The sequence below is a fragment of the Camelus ferus genome, chromosome 5, assembly GCF_009834535.1.
Source record: "Camelus ferus isolate YT-003-E chromosome 5, BCGSAC_Cfer_1.0, whole genome shotgun sequence".
In the NCBI taxonomy this organism is placed as follows: Eukaryota; Metazoa; Chordata; class Mammalia; order Artiodactyla; family Camelidae; genus Camelus; species Camelus ferus.
The window spans coordinates 10,574,141-10,595,498 of NC_045700.1; the positions used below are offsets into that span (position 1 = coordinate 10,574,141).

Sequence of the window (21,358 nt, forward strand, 5' to 3'; positions counted from 1 at the left end):
CTAGCTTCATAAAATGAATTTGGGAATTCCCTCCTCCTGTTTTCTAGAGAGATTGTGTAGAGTTGATGTTAATTGGTATTTTGTAGAATTCTCAAGTGAAACCTTCTGGGCCTAGAGATTTCTTTTTTGGTTGTTTCAAAATTATGAATTCAGGGGAGAGTATAGCTTTGTGGCTGAGCGCTTGCTTAGCATGCACGAAGTCATGGGCTCAATCCCCAGTACCTCCATTAAATAAAAAATATTTAAGTAATAACAAAATTATGAATTCAATTTCCTTAATAATTCCCATTCAGATTATCTATTTCATATTGGATGAGTGGTGGTAGTTTGTGTTTGTCAAGAAATTGGTCCATTTAATCTAAGTTGTGAAATTTGCATATGTGGATCTGTTCATACTATTCCCTTACTTTCCTCTTGGTGTGTGCAGGGTCTAGGAAGATACCCTCTGTTTCATTCCTGATATTGGTCATTTACATCTTCTCTCCTTTTTGGCCAGTCTTGCACAAAATTTGTCAATTTTTTTTATCTTTCTGAAGAACCAGCTCTTTTTTCATTGATTTTCTCTTTACTATCTTTCTGTTTTCAATTTTACTGATTTCTGTTCTTTATTATTATTATTTTTTTTTGTTCTGCCTGCTTTGGGTTGTTTTGCTTTTCTGTTTCTAGGTTCTTGAGGTGAGAGAGATTATTGACTCGAGACTTTTAAAAAATGTAATTTGTGCATTTAGTACTATAAATGTTTTAACTGTGTACCACAAATTTTATTATGTTGTATTTTTATTTTTATTCAATTCAATGTATTTTAAAATTTCTTTTAAGACTTCTTTGACCTAGAGATTGTGTAGCTTTATTCCTTAGTTTCCAAGTGTTTGGAGATCTTCTGTTATCATTCTGTTTTTGATTTCTAATTTGATTCCATTGAGGTCAGAGAACACATTCTGTATATTTTCAGTTGTTTAACTTTTTTTCCCCTCCTGTGGCCCAGGATATGGTCTTATTGATATATATTTTGTGGGCACTTAAAAAGAGATTGTGCATTCTACTCTGGTTAGTGGACTGCTCTGTAAATATCCATTACATCCTGATGGTTGATGGTATTGTTGAATTCTGTATCCCTGTTGCTTTTCTCTTAGTTATTGTATCAATTGTTGAGAAAGGGGTGTTGAAATCTCCAAATATAATCGTGGATTTGTCTGTTTCTCCTTTCAACTCTATCAGTTTTTCTTTCACTTATTTAACAGCTTTGTGGTTTTTTCATACATGTTAGGATTTCTACATCTTGTTGGTGGATTTACCCTGTTGGTCCAAAGTTTGTTCCTTTATCACTTTCTTTGTTAGATAGCCTTTATCCATTCTTTTAGGGTAGGTGTGCTGGTAACAAATTCTTCTAGTTTTCCTTCGTCTGAGAATGTCTTGAGTTCCCCTTCATTTCTGAAGATTATTTTCACTGTGCATAAGATTCTCTTTTGAGAGTTCTTTAAGCACTTGAACAATGTTGTGCGATTTTCTTTTGGCTTCCATGACGTATGATGGAGAATCCACTGTTAATTTGAATTGTTTTTTCCCCTACAGGTAATGTTTTCTTTTTTCCCCCTTTGCTACTTTCAAGATTTTCCCTTTGTCTTTAGTGTTTAAAAATTTGATTATGGTGTGTTTTGGAGTGGATTTATTTAGGTTTGTCCTGTTTGGGGTTCATTTAACATGTTGAGCCTGTATGGTTATACCTTTTACCAAATTTGGGAAGTTTTCAGCCATTACTGTTTTAGCCCTGTCCTTTTACCCAATCTTTTTGGAATTCTGATAATAGGAATATTATAGTCCCACAGGTTCTGAGACTCTGTTTATTGCACCCACCCTCGGCCGCCTTTTTTTTTAGTCTATTTTGTCTGTTGTTCAGATTGGGTAATTTCTGTGGTTTTATCTTCCAGTTTGCTAATTCTTTCCTTTGTTCTCTCCATTCTACCGTTGAGCCTATTTATTGAGTTTTGAAAATTTTAGTTATTGTATTTTTCAGTTCTAAAATTTCCACTTGGTTCTTTATAGCTTCCATTTCTTTTATAAGATTTTAAAATTTTTCCACTGTTTCAGGTGTACTTGTAATTGTTTACTGGAGCATGTTTGTGATGTCTGCTTTGAAACATTTGTCATGTCCTAAGTTTTCGGTCATCTTGGTGTTGGCATTAGTTGATTGTCTTTTTTCATTCAGGTTGGAATATTCCTGATTCTCAGTATACTGAGTGTTTTTCATTTGAAACCAGAGACATGAGATTCTGGATCTTATTTAAATCTCCTTTTTTAGTGACTTTCTCTGACACCATCTGACAGTGGAAGGTGTATGCTGATTTGTGTCTACTGGGGAAAGGAGGTTAGAAGTTCAGGTTCCTGATTCCCTCCTTGTTGACGCTTGAGGTAGGGGTGGGAGTTCTGACTCCCCACTTGGCCTCTATAGGGTACCTGCCTGTTTGGGAGGGGTAGGACTGCCTCCTCACTGCTCCCCAAGTGAGGGGTAGGACTGCCTCCTCACTGCTCCCCAGGTGTCTTAAACAGGCACTGGGGTGGAGGTGGGGATGGCCTCATTAAGGATGGATGATGGTGAAAGTTCTGATTCTGACCCTATCTGCTTTGTTAAATTGACATTTGTCAAGTGGAGCCCAACTGTGGATGCTGAACTGTGGCCAACTGAGGACCACGGAGAAATTGAAATAGAGAAGTTTATTACTACTCACAGGTCCTGGAGGAAGAATATGGCACTCCTCGAGGGGGTCACATGGGGAGGTCAAGCCTAAGCGCAGAGAGGGAGCAATAGGACCCAGGGCACACGTCTTAATTAGGGTCTGTGGGGTTCCTGGGCTAAGACTATAGATTGATCAGCTCAAACCGAAAGTGCAGGGATCTGGTAAGCTCCATGGGGGTGTTATCTAAGGGTGTCTAAGGGGAGGGCCCTGGGAGGCAGGGGGAACTGGTGATCACAAGGGCTGTTGGGGAAGTCGTATCAGGATCTCCTATTTGCTTGTATCTCTAAGCCCTGCTGTCTAGGGCACGTGCTTACCTGAGGCGGCAAGTTTCAGTTTAAGATCCCTGTGGCCACAAGGCCAAGCAGAGAATGTACGCCGAGGCAGCAATACCATGGAGTAGCTTAGCTGAACTCTCCACACTGCCCCACTGTGGATGGGGAGGGGGCCTTTTACTACTTTGGAGGTGGAAGTCACAGCCCCCCTGGAGGTCTCCACTGACTCCCAGGTGCAAGGGAGTCAGTCTGATTATTGTCCAGCTCCCTCCCCGGCCTTCCCTAATATGACCCTGGCAGAGGGTTGGAGCTCCTCATTTAAGCCTGGGAAGTGGAGGAGTCTAGCCTCTAACTCTGCCTTTGCTAGTTGGGGTGGGGCTGTGGTTTTTTTTATGTGGTTTCTGGCTGGAATAGAGTGCTTATTTGTCTAAAAGTGTTCTGTCCTGCTAGGCTGCCCCTTTCCTGGTCCTTTGGCTGGAGACAGCAGGCTTTGTTCAAGTTTCTCTTTTCTGCACCTGTTGGTATTTTTGGGTTGCTGACTTTCAGCTGTATGTGTGAGATATGTGAAAACCCAGGGACCTCTCCACCATGTTGTTCCTCAGGCCTGGAGGTCTCCAGCCAGTCTGCTGCCCTCCCTCCACCTCCCTGATTGTCTAAGTTTTATAGACAGTGTCCAGGATTTTAAGCTGTACTTTATCAGGAAGTAAAGGGAAAAGCATATCTATTCCATCTTCCCAGAAGCAGAAGTGTTGGACAGTACCATTTAAAATGTTTATTATTTTCTCTGTGAGTTACATTAGATTCTAAATTTGTAACTGAAGTTGTGGCGAATTAAAGTTGAATAAAGACTCATTGTTCTCTGTCCTTTTCAGGAGAGCATTGATTCTGTTTTGGCCACTTGAAAGCTGTTTCATGTGGTTGAAGCTTATACCCTACCAGATTTAATAGCAGGCTGCTTTTCTCTTTTCTTTCTTTCTTTTTTTTAATAGACTATTTTTTTAGGGCGGTTTCAGATTCACAGCAGAATAGAGCAGAAAATAGTCCCATATAGCCACACATACATATTCCACTAACCTCAACATCCCTCAGTGTGGCATATTTGGTACAATCGATGAACCAACATGGACACATTATTATCAACTAAAGTCCATAGTTTACATTAGGGTTCACTCGTGGTGTACATTCTGTGGGTTTTGACAAATGCGTAATGACACCTAGCCACCGCTACAGTATCATACAGAGTAATTTCATTGCCCTAAAAATCCCTTGTGCTCCATCTGTTCATCCCTCCCTCCCTCCCTCTCCCCAGACTCCTGGAAACCATGACATTTTTATTGTTTCTGTAGCTGTACCTTTCCTGAAATATCATTTGGTTGGAATTACACAGTTTGTAGCCTTTTCAGACTGGCTCTTTCATTTAGTAATATGTCTTTTAAGTTTCTTCCATGTCTTTCATGGCTTGATAGCTCATTCATTCTTTTTTTTTTTTTTACTGTACATATATTTTTAAATTTACGTATATGTACTGTTCATTGTTTCTAATAACATTTAGAATTTTAGCCTTTTAAACTTACATAGTTATCAAAGGAATAAAGCCAATCACAAAATAAGAATTAATTCAAAAAGATACATACACCCTACTATTAACAGCAACATTATTTATAATTGCCAAGATATGGAAGCATCCTAAGTGTACATCAATAATTGAATAGATAAAGAAGATGCTGTGTACATATGTGTGTGTGTGTGTGTGTGTGTGTGTGTAAGTAATGGAATACAACTTACCCATAAGAAAGAAGGATGTTTTGCCATTTTTAGTCCTTCATTCACTTTTTTTTTTTTCACTTCAAAAACCAGAATTTTATAACCGGCATAAACATTTCCATTACATCAAAAACATCAAAATACCTAGAAATAAACTTAACCAAGGAGGCTACCTATACTCCGAAAACTGAAATGACACAAAGAAATGGAAAGGTTTCTTGTGCTCTTAGATTGGATGAATCAACACTATCAAAATGGCCACACTACCCAAAGCAATCCACAGATCCAACGCAACCCCCGTCAAAATACTCAAGACATTCCTCATAGAACTAGAACAAACAATTCCAAAATTTATAAGGAACCACGAAAGACCCCAAACAGCCAAAGCAATCTTTTGTAAGTCTTTTTTTCTCTATCTTCTTTTTGTTCTCTTATAGTTTGATGACTAGAAAAGGTCCTTTAACATTTGTTGTGAATCTGGTTTGGTGGTGCTGAAATCTTTTAGCTTTTGTTTATCTGTGAAGCTTTTGATTTCTCCATCAAGTCTGAATGAGAGCCTTGTTGAATAGAGCATTCTTGGTTGTAAGTTTCCCCCTTTCATCACTTTAAAGATACCGTGCCACTTCCTTCTGGCCTGTAGAGTTTCCGCTGAAAAATCAGCTGATAACCTTATGGGAGTCCCCTTGTATGTTATTTGTTGCTTTTCTTTTGCTAATTTTAATATATTCTCCTTATCCTTAATTGTTGTCAATTTGATGACCATGTGCCTTGGTGTGTTCCTCTTTGGGTTGATCCTGTGTGGTACTCTCTGTGCTTCCAGGACTTGGGTGACACAATACCACACACTGCAGCACTCATCTAAAAAGCAGAAGTAAACCAGTTGGTATTAAAGACACAGTCCTTCCCCTCATTGGTTATTGTCTCATAGTAGGGGCGGGGACGGGGCTGCGCCAGTCAGGAAGGGGCCTTCCAGGGAGGTGACATTTACTGAGAACAGAAGGATAGGGAGGATCCAGTATTAGAAAAAGCAAGAATGTTTCAAGTTACCTGTGTAAAGTCCAGAAATAGATTGATGTATTGGAAGAATTGAAAGAGGGCCAGTGCCACTCTTAGGTGGTGGCCAGGGGGAGATGGTTCTGGCCAGGGGCCAAATCATGCAGGGACTGGCTGGCCATGATGATGAGTTCACTCCTTTACTTTAGGGGCTCTAGGGAGCCTTTGAAGAAGCTTAAGCAGGGGAGAGTTGTCCTCAGATTTGTATTTTTAGAAGCTCACTCCTATTGCTATATGCCACGTGGATTGAGGGGACCAGACTGGTAGTGGGAAGACCATTTGGGAAGCATTTTTTTTTCTTTTTAAAGAAACTACAGTGTGTCAATTTCTGGTATACAGCATAATGTTTCAGTCATACATATACATATATTGGTTTTGGTATTTCTTCATTATAGGTTACTACAAGATATTGAATATAGTACCCTGTGCTATACAGAAGAAACTTGTTGTTTATCTATTTTTTATATATAGTAGTTAAGATTTGCAAATCTCAAACTCCCAATTTATCCCTTCCCACCCCTATTTGGGAAGCTTTTCCATTATTCCAGGAGAGACAGTGTCAGTGGAGGCTTGGATTAGAGTAGCAGTAATGCAGATGGAGAGAAATGGGGGAAATTCAAGATACATTTTGGGGAGAGAGCTGAGAAGATTGGCTGATGGGCTTGCTAGAGGGTACAGAAAGGAGGAATTCCTTTGCTGCTGGCTCGAGTAATTCAGTGGATGGTTGTCTAATGGACTGAGATGGGAAAATCGGGGTTGGGGGAAGGCTCAGATTTACACTGCCAGGTTCAGTTTGGGATATCTGTTTACATATCACCAGGTTCAGCCTGGTGATATCTAAGTGGAGAAGTTAAGTAGCCACTCTAACAGGTAAGTTTGGGCTGGAAATGTGTCTGAGAGAGTGGGCAGAATACGGATGACAGTGAAAGACATAGGTGGGAAGGGGAAGGAAGAAGTCATCAGGGAGAGCACAGGAGAGAAGAGAGGAGGGGTAGTACTGAGTCTGGAGGAGTGCGAACATTCCAGGTCTCAAGGAGGAGAGGAGCCTGAAAAAGGTCTAGAAAAGGAGCAGTGCAGTAAGGGACTGCTGGAGAGAGTGGTTCCCAGGGGTGAAGGATGAACAAGTCCTTCGAGCGTATCCAGTGCTTCTAAGAAGTGGAATATGGTCTTTTGCTGACATCACAGTGATGGGAGGATAAGGACATCACCTGTGCAGCGGCTCGGCCCTCCTGCTGTTTTAACTACGGGGTGAATGCCAGGTCTTGTTTAGAATGGATCGAAGCAACAGCAGGAGGTGAGGAATTGGATGAGGCATGTGCCGGCACCTCTGTCTTTATTATTTTGGAGGGTAAACACACCGGCCATCTGCTAGGGGCAGGCACTGCCTTCCAAGGCCACGGGCTATACAGACATCCTGGAAAAAGATAGTCCAGAACCAAGGCCGCCAGTGTCTCTGCTCATAAGATACGCAGACATTCAGAGACTCTTAGAAAATTGCTTCCCGCTAGAGCCACTCCTCATTTCTACCCCATATTCTGGTGAATTTTCCTCTGCGTGTACAACTCTCCCAGCCGCTCTGGTTAATCTGACTGACAGGGACTAGGACTCAATCAACTCTCAGACAACATTAAAAAAATTTTTTTAAACAGCTTTATTGTATAATTTCTGTATAGTAAATTACATATGTTTCAGATGTACAATTTGATGAATTTCGATAGATGTGTACACCCATGAAACCACCACCACAATCAAGATAGCTGACATTTCCAACACTCCCTGATACGTGCAGAGTTCAAACTCCCGATTTATCCGTTTCTACGCCCTTTGCCCCCTGGTAACCATAAGTTTGCTCTCTGTGCTCAGACAGCGTTTAATTAGGGCTACTCTCAGTTAAGACTTCAAGCAGCAGGACGAGGCCATTCTGCAGTATTTACCTCAGCCGTGTGCCCAGAGTCCTGAACAAATCCCAGAAACCAGCCACGGGCCTTAGAAAACCGGGGGTCTTTCTCTTTAAGTTTCTCTCTTGCTCTTCCCACTTGGTCGGAGGCATCAGTCCAGGTGCAGCAGCTTGTATCAGCCTTGGCACTGGCTCCACCCTGGACACAAGGAGGGAGCCTGGAGTCTGTCACCGACAACGACACTGGCCAGTGAGTTGACCACTGACCTGCAGAGCGAGGTGGTGACACTTACCACTTTAGCTAAAGTTGGGGACAGATTGCATACCATGTCTTCTCATTGGATGACTCATTATGGGAAAAACTGGCCATAGGGTGCACTTAATATAGTTAAATAATCTTCCTGGAAGCTCTCCTGAGTAAGGATAGTTTTGGAGAGATCGCCACCATTGATCTGGTCGTTGGTCATCTGAGAGCTGGCTCAGGGTGTCTTCTGAGATGTCGCAGATCTAAGACACAATTAACAGTGTTTTTTGGGAGGGAGGCAAGTCAGTACTGGTTTATACCCACATACGCACACACCCACATGATTGTGGTGTCTCTGGAAAGAAATTTCTTTACAGTTTACAGCTGGAACCCACATGGTTGAGAAGACACAGGTTGTCAGGGCCTCCAGGGTGACCCGTGGCTGGCTAGTAGGCATTGGGGTTTTTACTCAGGTTCACATTTGTGCATTCTGACCTTGTGTTCAGAGGGACTGCCTGAGGGCAGTCCGTCCGACCTGCCTTGTTTGCCTAGGCTACCAGCGTCATTTGTCCATAACATGGGATGCTCAGCAGTGGCCGCGGGGGTGGGGTGGAGAAGACGTCTGGAGGTGCTGACAGGTGTTTTATATGCGAGGGAGAGGCGCTGGGATAGATGTTTCTGTTGTTGCTAATGGTGATAACATTGTGGTCAGAGCCATCTGTCAGGGATGGCGGATTCAGGGGTCAGTTAAATTTCAGGTGCTTATATCAGTTTGGGGGAACCTTGTCAGGGGGTTTGCTTCATGAGAACTGCTCCAGGGCAGTTCTGAAAGATAAAAGATTGTTCATGAATGAGCCTTCCCACCCCTTTTTTCTAGGGTCTAAGTGGGTTTCTCTTGAGATGGTGAGATTTTTTTCCCTCCCTCCACCTCCACAAATTTTTGTGTCCCATTCCAGTAGCTAAAACTTCAGCTTTTTTTCTAATTAACTCCTGTTCCCTGAAGGGAGTTTTTAAAAAACTTATAACAGAGACCCATTATGTCCCTTGCTTTGGCCTGTGGTGCACTCCTGGGATGTGATCTAGGGCGTCATCAGTCCAACAAGAGAATATAAGTCACTGAACCAGAATGACGTTCAAATCCCCTAAACCCCCTTTTGGCCACTTTGCCACGTGGAGGACATACCAGTCGGGCTGGCTAGGGGGTCCTGTAGGGGAAAGAAGTGTTATACATGGAATCCTGGGATTTCACGTTGGTCTGCATAACTGCCCCTTCCCTCCTCCACTTCCTCTTTGTCCTGGTCATTACGCAGGACACAGCTGAGAGAGGGTGACCCCTTTCTGGGGACAGCCACATTCAGTGAACAGGCCGCTGTACTAAGTTGTGTGTTCCAGGGGAAGGTGTGGGAGGTAGAGTGAGAAATCTTTTTCAGGTGAGTTTTTGGGAGGCAGTTTCAACGCTTGAGTGAGAAATTTTTTTTCAGATGAGTTTTTAGGAGGCAGTTTCGACACTTAACAGTCAGTACCAGATGGCTGTGGATGGTAGGGAGTGTGGAAGGTCCACTGTGTTGAGGAGGAAGAAATTCTCCTCTCATCTGCTAGCTTCTTCTGGATGGCCTAAGCATTAAATTGACATGAGACAGATTAACAGGAGAAAACCCAACACAAATTTAATGTGTAGGCATGGGAGAGACCCAGAAAAACTGAACAACTCATCAGCATGGCCGAAGCCCTCACCTTAAATATCATCTTCAGCTAAATACAAAAGAGGATGTTGGAGGTAGTGGTTTTGGACTTCAGAGTGGAGAGGAAGGCAATTCACATGAAATTGGAAAAGCAAACGTTTGGGAAATAAATTTTTGCTGGGCCAGGTGGGAACGGTGGGATACAGAGTGCACTCTGATCTCTAGGCCCTGACCCCCCCCAGAACACCCAGCCCATACTCTTCACAGTTATCTCTGGCGGTAGCTCTGTTCCTAAAACAGGCTGCCTATCTAAATTTTTTTTAGGTATTAGGGGGAAGGTCAAAGTTTTTTCCTGAGTCTTGGGCCTTGGTTATTTCCAGCTCGAAATAATCTGTATGTGTGCCAGAGACATTTTGGCGTGGTAAGATTTACTCCCCTACAGCCGAATCCCTGGACTTTTAGTACCTCTGTGCTTGTGATAAAAGATATTGTATTGTCAGATGGCGGATAGTATGGAAAAGCAAACACATGGCCCAGGTTCATTTCAGGGTTCACAGTGGTGTGACTGGAGTCAGCTGACTGGAATCATACACATCTTGGGCAGTTGCTAAGCAGGTTGGAACTTCGGAGGCCAGTGGTCAGGAAGGGCCTGTGAGGAGTAGGCTGGACCCAACATACACCAGCCGAAGCTCGTGGTCCCAGGCAGCGGTGAGGATGGAGGACCCAGGGGAAGGGAGAGCATGCGCAGACCCCACTGTGGTTTGGAGTCTCTGGGCCCAGGGATGCCTGAGTCCTAAAGTCCACCCAGGAAAGTTCCCTTTTGATTAAGCTCCACTGATTACAGATTTTAATTACATTTGCAAAATGTTTATGCTATAGAATGGTCACTGCCCCCTTCTTCCTCTCTCAGGAGAGAATCTGTTATGGCCCAGAGTAACCAGAAGCTTGCCAGAAAGGACATTCTGGGAACTATAGCTCAGTCTGGCCACGCTGACCCATTACAGAGCCACCCCAGTCACACAGCCTCTGGTACCCAGAGTCCAACGAGGTGCTCAGCTTCCTTTTTGGCAGTGGGAGGCTGAGACAACCATTGTTTTTTGGGGGGAGTGGTGGTGATTAGGCTTTTTTTTAAATGGAGGTACTAGGGATTGAACCCAGGACCTCATGCATGCTAAGCATGATACCCTCCCCCACCAAGAGATCATACTTTTTAGTGACTTCCCTCACCAAACCTAATAGTGAGGAAGTGAGAACAATTAGGGACAGTTATTTTAAATGCAAAAGAGTTCCCTAGGTCCTCTATTTAGGGACGTAGGTAATTCATTACAGTAGTGTGTCAAAGAAAGCAGGGAGAGCTAGACAGGCAGTAGCAGTTCTCTGTGCACTGGCCCTGAAGCAGCTCCGTCGCATTGGTTGCAGGCCTGCGTTGTACCTTCTGTGTGCTAAGCGTGCGCTCTACACTGAGCTTTTACCCTCTCCCCAGCTATTCTTTCTTGATGGCCAAAGGGACTGGGCCTTGTGACTCCACCCAGGTAATCCCAAGAAGCTTTACTTGGTGAGCAGATCCCTGGACTTGGCTGCCAGAGGCGTGATAACGGCACAGTCAGGACCACTGAGACAGGTTTCTGGCTTGCCAACCAACAGGACATCTTTTATTTATTGAACACTTTGAACATCTGTAGGTAGGGCAGTTGTATGATATCCTGACTCACCCACTGATGACAAATGGCAGGGGATCCTCTCCCATTAGCATGCCTCTACCTATAGCTCTTCCTGATGGGGGACAATCCCCTCTGGCAATAGACAGGGAAGTATGAAGATGTATAATACGTCATTTATACGATCAGAGGTAGAAACAACATTTTGAATTGGCCTGACCCCATCTCCTCCCCCACTGTGAATCCTGTCCAGACCCCATTAGCTGAATCTGCACAGGGCCAGGTAGGACGATGACTTGGGTGCCTGCATCCACAGCACAAAAGTTTGAGTCCCTCCTTTTCCTGAAGTTCCGAGGCATACTTGGATGCATAAGGCCTTAAGTCCCTCTTGGAGACAGACAGACCTCAGCCTGCCCCGAATCATCTTCTTTAAAGCAGCTGTCAGGGTAGAGGGCGAGGGGAGGGATCGGGGTACAGAGGGGCAGAGCAGCTCTATATCAGTAAGCAGGGCACACTTCTTTTTAGTTTCAAATGGCCCCGGTGGCTATTCATGTTTCAGCTTAGTGAACTTTTCAGTCACCCAAAGCTCTAGATCCTCATTGCTGCCATAATTTGTTTCAGCTCTCGGGACTCTAAGCAATAGCCACGGCCAGATTGCCTCTCATGTGGGGCCATGGAGCTGGTGCCTCATGGCTGCGGTAACTCCCACCCCTAGGAGAGTGAGCAGCAACCAAAGGACCATTGGGCAGTTTGTTTCAGTCCTCCTTTTGCTGGTCATCCTCTAGAGATTAACAACCCTTACTGCCCCACACCCACCACTTGGACAAGAACATTTTCCACTGGATTCCAGGGAATCTTCTTAAATGCCCTAAACTCCTGGTACCTTGGTTTTTTCTGTTTTAGAAAGCCATGCCTTTACCAGCATCCCATCCTTGTCACCAACAATTGAGAACCATGAAGAGTCTTGAGATTTTTATTCCCCTTGGAAGCTGACAAGTCAGCCTGTCACAGTTTACTGGACGTAGGCAGAAGATGTGGGATTCCTGGGTCTGAGACAAAGGGCTATATTAGGAGCTTCCTGTTTGTGTCACTTCCTCTTGCCTCATAAGTCTGCAGCTGTAGAACCCTGAGTTTAGGTAATCCAAATATTTTATACAGGGCTGTAAGCATACTTGCCCAACTTTAGCCCAGAGGGGAACATTCTTTTTATTATACTGGACCACAAACAAACCTACCTATGTCTTGGAGGGAGATATCTCTGTCTTCCTGGGCTGTTGGCTGTGCACACATCCTTGAAAAGATAGTTCAGAGCTAGAGCAGCCAGTGGCTCTGCTCACAAGACGTGCAGAATTGGGAGCGAGCCACGGAGAGTCATCTCCTGCGTGCTCTCCAGGGATTAGCATCCTCACTGATGGTTGGGAGTCAAGAAAAACTGAATTTACATTCAGTGTTCCTTGTTTAAAACAGGAAGGAAAGTGTGTGGGAGAGTCTTTCCAAATGATTAAGTCTCAAGCCCCTTGGAAAACTCAACTGCCCAGAATAGTTTGACTTTCTGAGAGTCTCACCTGCCTTGGGCAGAGAAAACAAATTATGGTTTTGTGTACTTGCCCCAAATTGAAGGTCTGTGGAATTGCAGGTGTTGATTTGTCAGTGGCTGGTGTACCCAGGGTGAACAGCAATCAAAGGTTTGTTTATTAGAATTGACTGTGACCCTTAGGGAAGATCAGCTGCTAATGTCATTTTGCAGTAAATCAATTACAGCACGGAGAAGCACTTGTGTAGTCGTCTGATGTAACTAATTTATTTTGCACCTCCTGTGTTATCCTAAACATCTAAGGTATGAGACTTTATTTTTTCTAACCTATGCAAAAAAATGGTTGCGGTCAAAGACTTTAAAATCTTTAATAAGTTAATACATTAAAAATCTTTCTCAAAAGTTTTATGTCAGTGAAAGATGAATAAATGGATTTTTTCTATTAAAATAGTGCTTTAGTTTGAATTATACAACAAAACATTTAGAAGAAAAAGGCCAAGCGGTTTTCAGATGTTTATTTAATTCTCACAGGGTCCTACTCAAAAAAAAGTGTACTTAGCTTCATATTTTAAAAATTATGCTTTTGAAAAAATTTAAAGCACATTCCTGTTAACTGTTTAGCTTTTTATTATAATGACCAGCTTTTGGTATTTCATTGTTACCAAGATCTAGTTTTAGACTAAAATTTTACTCTCCAACTATAGGAGTTTAAAAATAATTATGCTTTTGAGGTAGGCCAGAATAGATATGGAATTAACATTTTAGGCAAAATCTTAAAAGTGACTTGATTATAATTTGTCCTTCTTATGAGGTTTAGTTAAATTGACATGTTATATAAAGTTATTAATTTGCCAAGGTTATATTCTCTTTAAAAAGCGAACATTTCTCATTCACCTACTTAGCAGTGTGCTAGGTACTCTGTATTTTTAAGAAGAATAATCAAAATGTAGTTCCCCCCCCCCGGCTGTATACAACTTTGGGGGGGGTAAAATGACGTATTTGGATGATATTTATTAGTACATATGTTTATTACAGAATCATTAAGTCCAAATCATTTGCATATTGAGTAATTTTCATCTTAACAGAACTCTTCTTTTTTCCACTTTTCTACACGCTCATCTATGCCAGTTTAGTTTCCTCACATAAAAGAACATTAAACTGTATTTTTCAATCTTCTTTTTATTGATTTGTTTCAAAAAGAAGGCAAATGGACTCTTTGCCCTGTAATACTAATTCCTAAATCTAGAGGAAAATTAAACTTTTAGCATAATATATGTATACGCTTTTTGTGTGTGGTTAGAACGTTACTTTCTTGAAAACTGTACCTTTGTCATATGGATAAGACAAGGTTTAAAGCAAACTTGATATGTGACAATTTTGGTCTTATAATATTTAAACTTAGGGAGTATATATAACTTTAGAAAGTCTTTTCGTTTTTCAAAATGATTCACCTTCGGCTGCTAAATTTCAAGTCACATACTTCTCTGAAACCAGCCTGTTGCAGGAGGGAAGGCCAACGCACTCTTCCGCCTGGTGGTTAGAGTCGTCTTCACGCTAACCGTGCAAGTGTTGAGTGCTTTTTACTCTTAAAGCTTCTAACTCTTAAGGTCATCTTGGATTCTCTTCCATTCTCTTCCAAAAAGGTCAAGAGCATGCTTTCTTCAAATATTGGAAGGCACATGTACTTCATTATTATTTTTTTTGGTAATACAGACAATCCTCATTATTCACAGATTGTGTATTTGTGAAATTCGCCTTCTCACTGAAATTTATTTGTAACCCCAAAAGCAATACTCAGGCACTCTCTTGGTCCTTCCCAATGCACGCAGAGTGCTGACATGTTGTAGTTGACCATGTTCACATTCCCAGCTGAGGGCAAACAGGACAACCTGCCGCCTTCTTGTTCCAGCTCATGAACAGCTGTTTGGGCTTGTGCTCTGTTGAGTGCCATGCTTTTCATGGTTTTGCGCTTGTTGGGGATGTCGCTGTTTCATACGGCCCCCACATGTAGTGCTGAAGTGCTGTCTCGTGTTCCCAAGTGCAAGAGGGCTGTGCGTGCGTTACTGAGAAAATACTAGGTGTCAACGTGTGTTAGTTGTAAACTTTGTTCAGGCATGATTTGCAATGCTGTTGGCTGTGAGCTCCATGTTAATGAATCAACAGTGTATAGTAAATAAGGTATCTTTAAAATAAATACCCATAAAACAAGGTTATGTACTGACTGGTTGATGAAAATGTGACCAGAGGAACCAGAGGCTCCCCAGAACCTGACCCTGTCTTTCCCCAGGAGCAGTGGGGTGCAGAGTTCATAAATTCAGTGTTGGAGACCTCCATAGACGGTACCCACTGCGACTAACCAGACTGATTGTAGTTAGTTTCTGCTTGCTTTTTGTAGTGATAGAGATCACCAGTCCAGTATCGCATGTGTATGCATGTCTTGTGCTTGTGCTTAGCCTGATGCTGGGCGCTGGGCTCCTCGCTCACCTCGGGAGCCACCCCAGCTGCCTTACAGTTCTTCCGCTCAGAACTTTGCCATGGGGAGAGGGGCCAGCTCTGGAATGAGAGCAGTTGAGCTGTTAGGGAATCTGACTGGCAGCTTGCCTTGGCTTTCCCTGACCTGTCCGTACTGAATTTCCCCCTTTCCTGTTCACGCTGCTGGAGCCTGGGCCATGAAAAGCAGCCCCAACCAGACGTGGAAGGCTGGTGCAGGAGGGGAGCGTGCTGGGCTGCATCCCTTCTTGGTTCTGATGATGCAGTGGTTACCTGTCCAGGACCTGGGAGCTCCATGTGAGGGGGTTCCTCGTCGGGTTTCATGTTTGCTTTGTTTGTTGCTTTGTTTTTAAGAGTTTTGCTTTGCTTTGGATATGGGTTTTCCTTATTATCCCAAACCAGCTGGGGAATGTACCAGCCAGAACAGGTTTTTAAGGCAGGGAAGTTTAAAGACCTTCCTAAGCCCTGGGCACTGTTACTTTTCAAATCCCCACCCTACATCGTAAAAAAAAAAAAAAAAAAAAAAAAGTACCTATATTAAATCTAACATATATAATTATAAATAGAGTTGAGTTACTGTTGAAATGTTACGTGTTGTAGGTAGTCAAATGTTAATTCTGGTTTTTGAAAATTTTTGTATTCTGGAGCAATAAGGTCTTTCTTCAGGTCTTAGACATTTTCATGAGCCCGGGAAAAGCTCATAGACCCTTCATACTATGGCTGTAGTGTAGGACTGATGTATCAGTGTGTCCTTAGGAAAAGGAGGAATTCAGGTGTTCCTTAGCCCCTCCATTTTATCCCGACATGGATGGGGGCTCTGATGTGCCTCCTGACACACGTTGCTGGGTTTACAAAAATAAACTACAGACAGATGACCGTGGTGTGGCATCGTCAGGTGCTGTGGGCAGACAGAGGGGCCTTTAGCAGAGCTGGGGCAGAGAGGAGCTGATTGTGAGGCTGTCCTTGAGTGGATGGTCCCAGGCTGAGTTTTGAAGGATGCCTGCATGGTCAGACAAAGAGGCAGAGGGAGTCTGGAGAAAAGCTGGGCTGGAAAGGTAGGGCCAGGGCTTGGAGACAGCCGGGTGTGTGTGGGAAGCTGTGGGATGTCGTTGCTGCTGGGGTGATGACAAATACCATCTGGAGGGCAGGGAGGGGCGAGTCTGGAAGGCCTTTTGTGCCACCTTAGGCAAGTGTGGACCTGTCCTGGGCATGTGATCTGCTTCTATTGCCTCTGACTGCTGAATACTTTTTAGATTTAGCTGGTGTCCCTCAATACACATCAGTTGTATGACTAAGTTTCTCACCCTTTCTGTCCTTTACAGTATTTGATAAGTTCTGTGCTGTTTGCTTTTGTTCAGTTAACTCTTTTTTTTCTTAAAGGAAATGGAAATAGTTTAGTTTTAAAAAATAGCTTTTGGTTGATGTATAACACATCCATCAGAAAAGTGCAAAAGTAAGTATACAGGAAAATTAGCTTAATTTCAAAACACATCATCATTATTAAAACATCAGGCAATATTAAAAATATGTCAAACACATAGCAGTCTCTTGGATTTCTGCCGTTCAGCAATAACATTTGTCAACATTTTGGTAAATGTCCTGGACATCTCTCTATACTTATGAAGGTACCATACGCCCGTGGTTTTCTAACTTGTTTCTTCATTTACTGATCTGTCATAGCCACTTTTTAAAGTTGGTATCCATGGATCCATTTCACCCTTTAATGGCTGCAGGGGATTTTATTTTATGGTGTGACATAATTTGCTTTACCAGGTCTTCATCGATGAGCATTTAGATGAACTCTGATTTTCGTTAACTGTTACAAGCACTTCAATGAAAAAAAAAAAAACAAACTTCCTTGAATGTACATCTTTGTGTGCTTATCTTCTCTTAAAATGTTTTTATTATGAAAAATTTCAAGCAGATAAAATGTTGAATAGTGTGATCAGGTCCCACATACACTCAGCTTCAGCAGTTACCAATGTTCTACCTTTTTTTTTTTTTAATCTAAATGCCCAGAATTGTTTTTACTCTCAGGGTATTTGAAAGCATCATATTTCACCTATCTACCTCAGTCTTTTAAAGTAAAGACTAAAAAACACAATAATATTAGGTAAAGAGAACTAATATTAATTCCTAACATCATCTAATATGCAAATTAGGATCCATGTAAGGTGTAAACATTGGTTGATAGATCCCTTTAAATCTCTCTTAATTTATAACCTTCCTCCCCTTCTGTATGTTTCATGCTAATTATCTGTTGAAGAAACCAAGTCATTTACTCAGTAGAATTTTCCACAGTCTGAACTTGGCTGACGGCCTCTTTTGGTGTCTTTTAACACCTTCTTCCAGACACCATCATGGCCCACAAAGTGGGAAGTAGGCCTGGAGGCTTGATTCATTTGTTACGTTTGATCATTAAGTTCCAGTGTTGTCCGCTCCGGAAGTATCCATTCTAAAGTTTCCCATCAATCTTTTACCTCATTTTTGGTTTTGGCACCCCTTTGTAATCACTGCTTACATTCATTCTTTCATTAGGTTTTTCAAAATGATGGGTTTTAGCAGCTTTTTATTTTGAGATAATTGTGGATTCACATGCGTTTGTGAAAAATAATACAGAGCAATCCTTTGCCCTTCACCCAGTTCTCCCGAGGGTACCATCTTGCTTGAGTGTGGTCTAATTTCACATCCAGGGGATCGATGCTGACAATCCTGGGAATGTATTTAGATTTCACTAGTTACATCTTCTGTGTATATGTATGCACGTGTATTTAGTTTTAGGCAATTTTATCACATGTTTAGATAAACGAGGATAACGCCACCATCAAGAATCAGAAAATTCCCATCACAGGGATCTCTCAGGCTATCTTCTATAGCCACTGCCACCTCCTTCCCTCCCCACTAACCTCAGCAACATGAATCTGTTCTGTCTCTACAAGTTTGTTGTTGCAAGAATGACATACAAGTGGAACTACACAGCATGCAGCCTTCTGAGACTGGCTTCTTTCTTTCAGCTGAATTCACTTAAGATCCATCAAAATTGTTATGTGTATCAATAGTTTATTCGGTTTTAATACTCAATGTGTCATGATACAGATATGCCACAGTTGGTTTAACCATTCATGTGTTGAAGGACATTTGGGTTATTTCCAGTTTTGGGGTATTACCCATAAATATGCTGTGAGCATTCATATATAGGTTTTTGTGTGAACATAAGTTTCATTTTGCTGGAATAAATGCCCAAGAGTGCATTTGCTGGGTCGTTTCATAAGCACATGTTTAGTTTTGTAAGAAACTGCCATCTACTTTTCCAGAGGGGTGGTACCATTTTGCATCCCCACCAGCAGTGAATGAGAAATCTCATTTCTCTGTCAACTCCACCAACATTTGGTGTTATCACTGTTTTTGCCATCCTGATAGGTATATTAATCATGATCTTTAAATCCTATCATTGAGTGTCTTTTTTTTTTTTTTTTTTTTTTTTTTTTTGCTGTAATTCTACTAGAACAGACCTTCTTCATCAGCTATTTGGTAACCTTGAAATATAGTCTGTATGAGAATTTGATTATTTTTCTCATTTCAGTGCACCCTCCCCCTCACCTTGGTAAGCCAGTTTTCAGGAAAACAAGTGCCCAGTTAGTTTCCAGAGTGAGTAATTGGCTTTTTAAAAAGTATCATTATAAACTCATGGATTTTAAACATATTTGATGTGATATTCTCCAGGTGAATTAGTATAAGAGAAATTGCCATATCAAAGGGTAGGCAAACTTAAAATTTTGATATAGATTACCCTACTTCTCTCCAGAAAGGGTGTATCATTTTACGTTCTTAGCAATAGTATATAAAAATCTTTATTTTCTAGATCCCTGCTAATACTGTGGCCAGAAATCTTACCAATCTGATGGCAAATTGATGTTTTACTGTTTTTATTTTCAGTTCTTTGCTTACTGGTAAAGTTGATCATCTTTTCATGTTATTGGCTTCTTAAAAATTTAGCCAATTGCCTCTACCCATGTTTCTGTTAGGATTTTGGTCTTTTCTTACATTTTTTTGGTTGTCGTACCTGTCAACCTTTTCCTTGATTGTTGCTGATTTTTATTTGCTCAGAAATGTCTTTCCTACCTTAAGATAATAAAAATTTGTACCCATTTTTTCAGTGCCTCCTTATGATTTTACAGTTAGGTTTAAATATTTCTTCCACATATGGTTTATTTTGTTTATTATCCAACATCATCTTTTTCCAAATGTCTGACCGGTTTTCTCAGTGCCATTGATTAAATAAACTTTTCCTCCCAAATGTGAAAGGCTACGTTTATACTAAATTCTCAAATCTTGAGTCAATTTCTTGAGTTTTCTGTTGTATTCTACTGATTTTATCATCTTCAGTGTCACAGCTTAAATGACTATAGCTTGATTGCCCTTTAACATTTTTGTATTTGTATTTTGTAAATATATGAAAATCATACCAGCTTATTCATGTATTACTATTATATGTTTGTTGTTTTGTAATATGTTTTAATAATTGGCACCACTGGTCTCTTTTTGCTTCTTTTATGGCTTTGCTGAGGTCACAAGTATATTCTTCCAGGTAGATTATAGAAATATTTGTGACAAATCCAGACCACCCTTTTTGATTTTGATTGGAATTTTAATCAATTTAAAGATTACTTTAGAAAGAATTGATTTCTTTACAACTTTGAGCCTTCATAGTTAAGAACATAGTCTATCATTTCATTTATGCAAATCTTTTTTCATATCTTTGAATTTTAAAAAATTAATTTACCCCTAAATTTATTGCTTTTGGTTTCTCTGTCCCTTCATTTGAGGAATGCCTTTTAAACTTGATCAGATTAGTTTTTTAAGTAGGTCATTCCTTCTGGGAAAATGTCACATTTATAATCTGTTATATTGGCTTTCTAAGCTGTCTCTTCAGCAGGTCTGCCTCTCTGAATAAGCTGTATTTCTCACAGTCCTTGAGGCAAATTAGACAATGGTTTCATTCTGATGGTAGCTATTATTGTTTAGTTACTAAGTATAAATTATAATAAATATCTGATGAAGATGACAACACATTGTTGACCAAAATTAGATATTAACACAGAATTGGAGTTTTAAATGGAAAACTTTAACTATTTAAGTATAACATATGGGCAACGTTTTATTAAGTGGAAAAAACAAACCTACAGTTATAAAAGTTTCATAAGGCATGCCTGTGCCAACCTGCCTGGCCTCCTTTGTTGGACTGTTTATATCGTTTACTTCATTGCAGCTGGGAGTCTAGTATCTTTATCTGCTGTGTACATGAGCTATCTTTATGCCCAAACTTACTTCATCCCAAGTAGATTATTGATAAAAACAGCTACTGTTTGGGGGGAGGGTATAGCTCAGTGGTAGAGCACATGCTTAGCATGCACGAGGTCCTGGGTTCAATCCCCAGTGCCTCCATTAAGTAAACAAACAAATAAGTAAACCCAGCCCCCCCCCCCAAAGAATTTTTAAAAAGAAAGAAAAAAAAGCAGCTGCTGTTTATTGAGATTCAACAATGTGTGTTGGGGCCAAGAGGTAGGGTCCATAATTAAGTTAGATCTGTCCAGCTCCAAACTCTTTGGGAACTTGGGCTCCATTAGCAGGCTTACCAGCATCTGTGGGGATATGTGTGTGGTGTGTTTTGGAGGACTTCTTTGCTTTTTGGACGGCTAGGTGAGAGGAGGAAGAAGTTGGTCATAATTTTCACAAACCTGTTAACACTGCCTCTAAAATGTGGTATCTTTTATATATCCCTTTCTCAAGAGAGAGTCTTTATTTAAGTACTCCAGTATATTTTAAATCGTAATTTTGTAGATGTCTGCTTAACTGTCCTTATTTGGTAGATTCTAAGATCTAGGTAGAATTTTGGGGGAGCTCTGTGAAACTGGATTTAATAACAAATAGGGTGGTAGCTAATATTGGAATAATCAAAAGATTTAATTTAAGCTCATTAGCCACAAAACAAGATTATAAGATGAATCCTTGCTTATTTTAGAGGGAAA

The 21,358-nt window shown here is 41.3% G+C and overlaps 1 protein-coding gene across 6 annotated transcripts in view; it reads left to right on the forward strand.

Moving 5' to 3' along the window:
* Positions 1 to 21,358, forward strand: part of C5H2orf76 (chromosome 5 C2orf76 homolog) — a 67,756-nt gene that overhangs the window by 7,239 nt on the left and 39,159 nt on the right. The window lies entirely within an intron of this gene.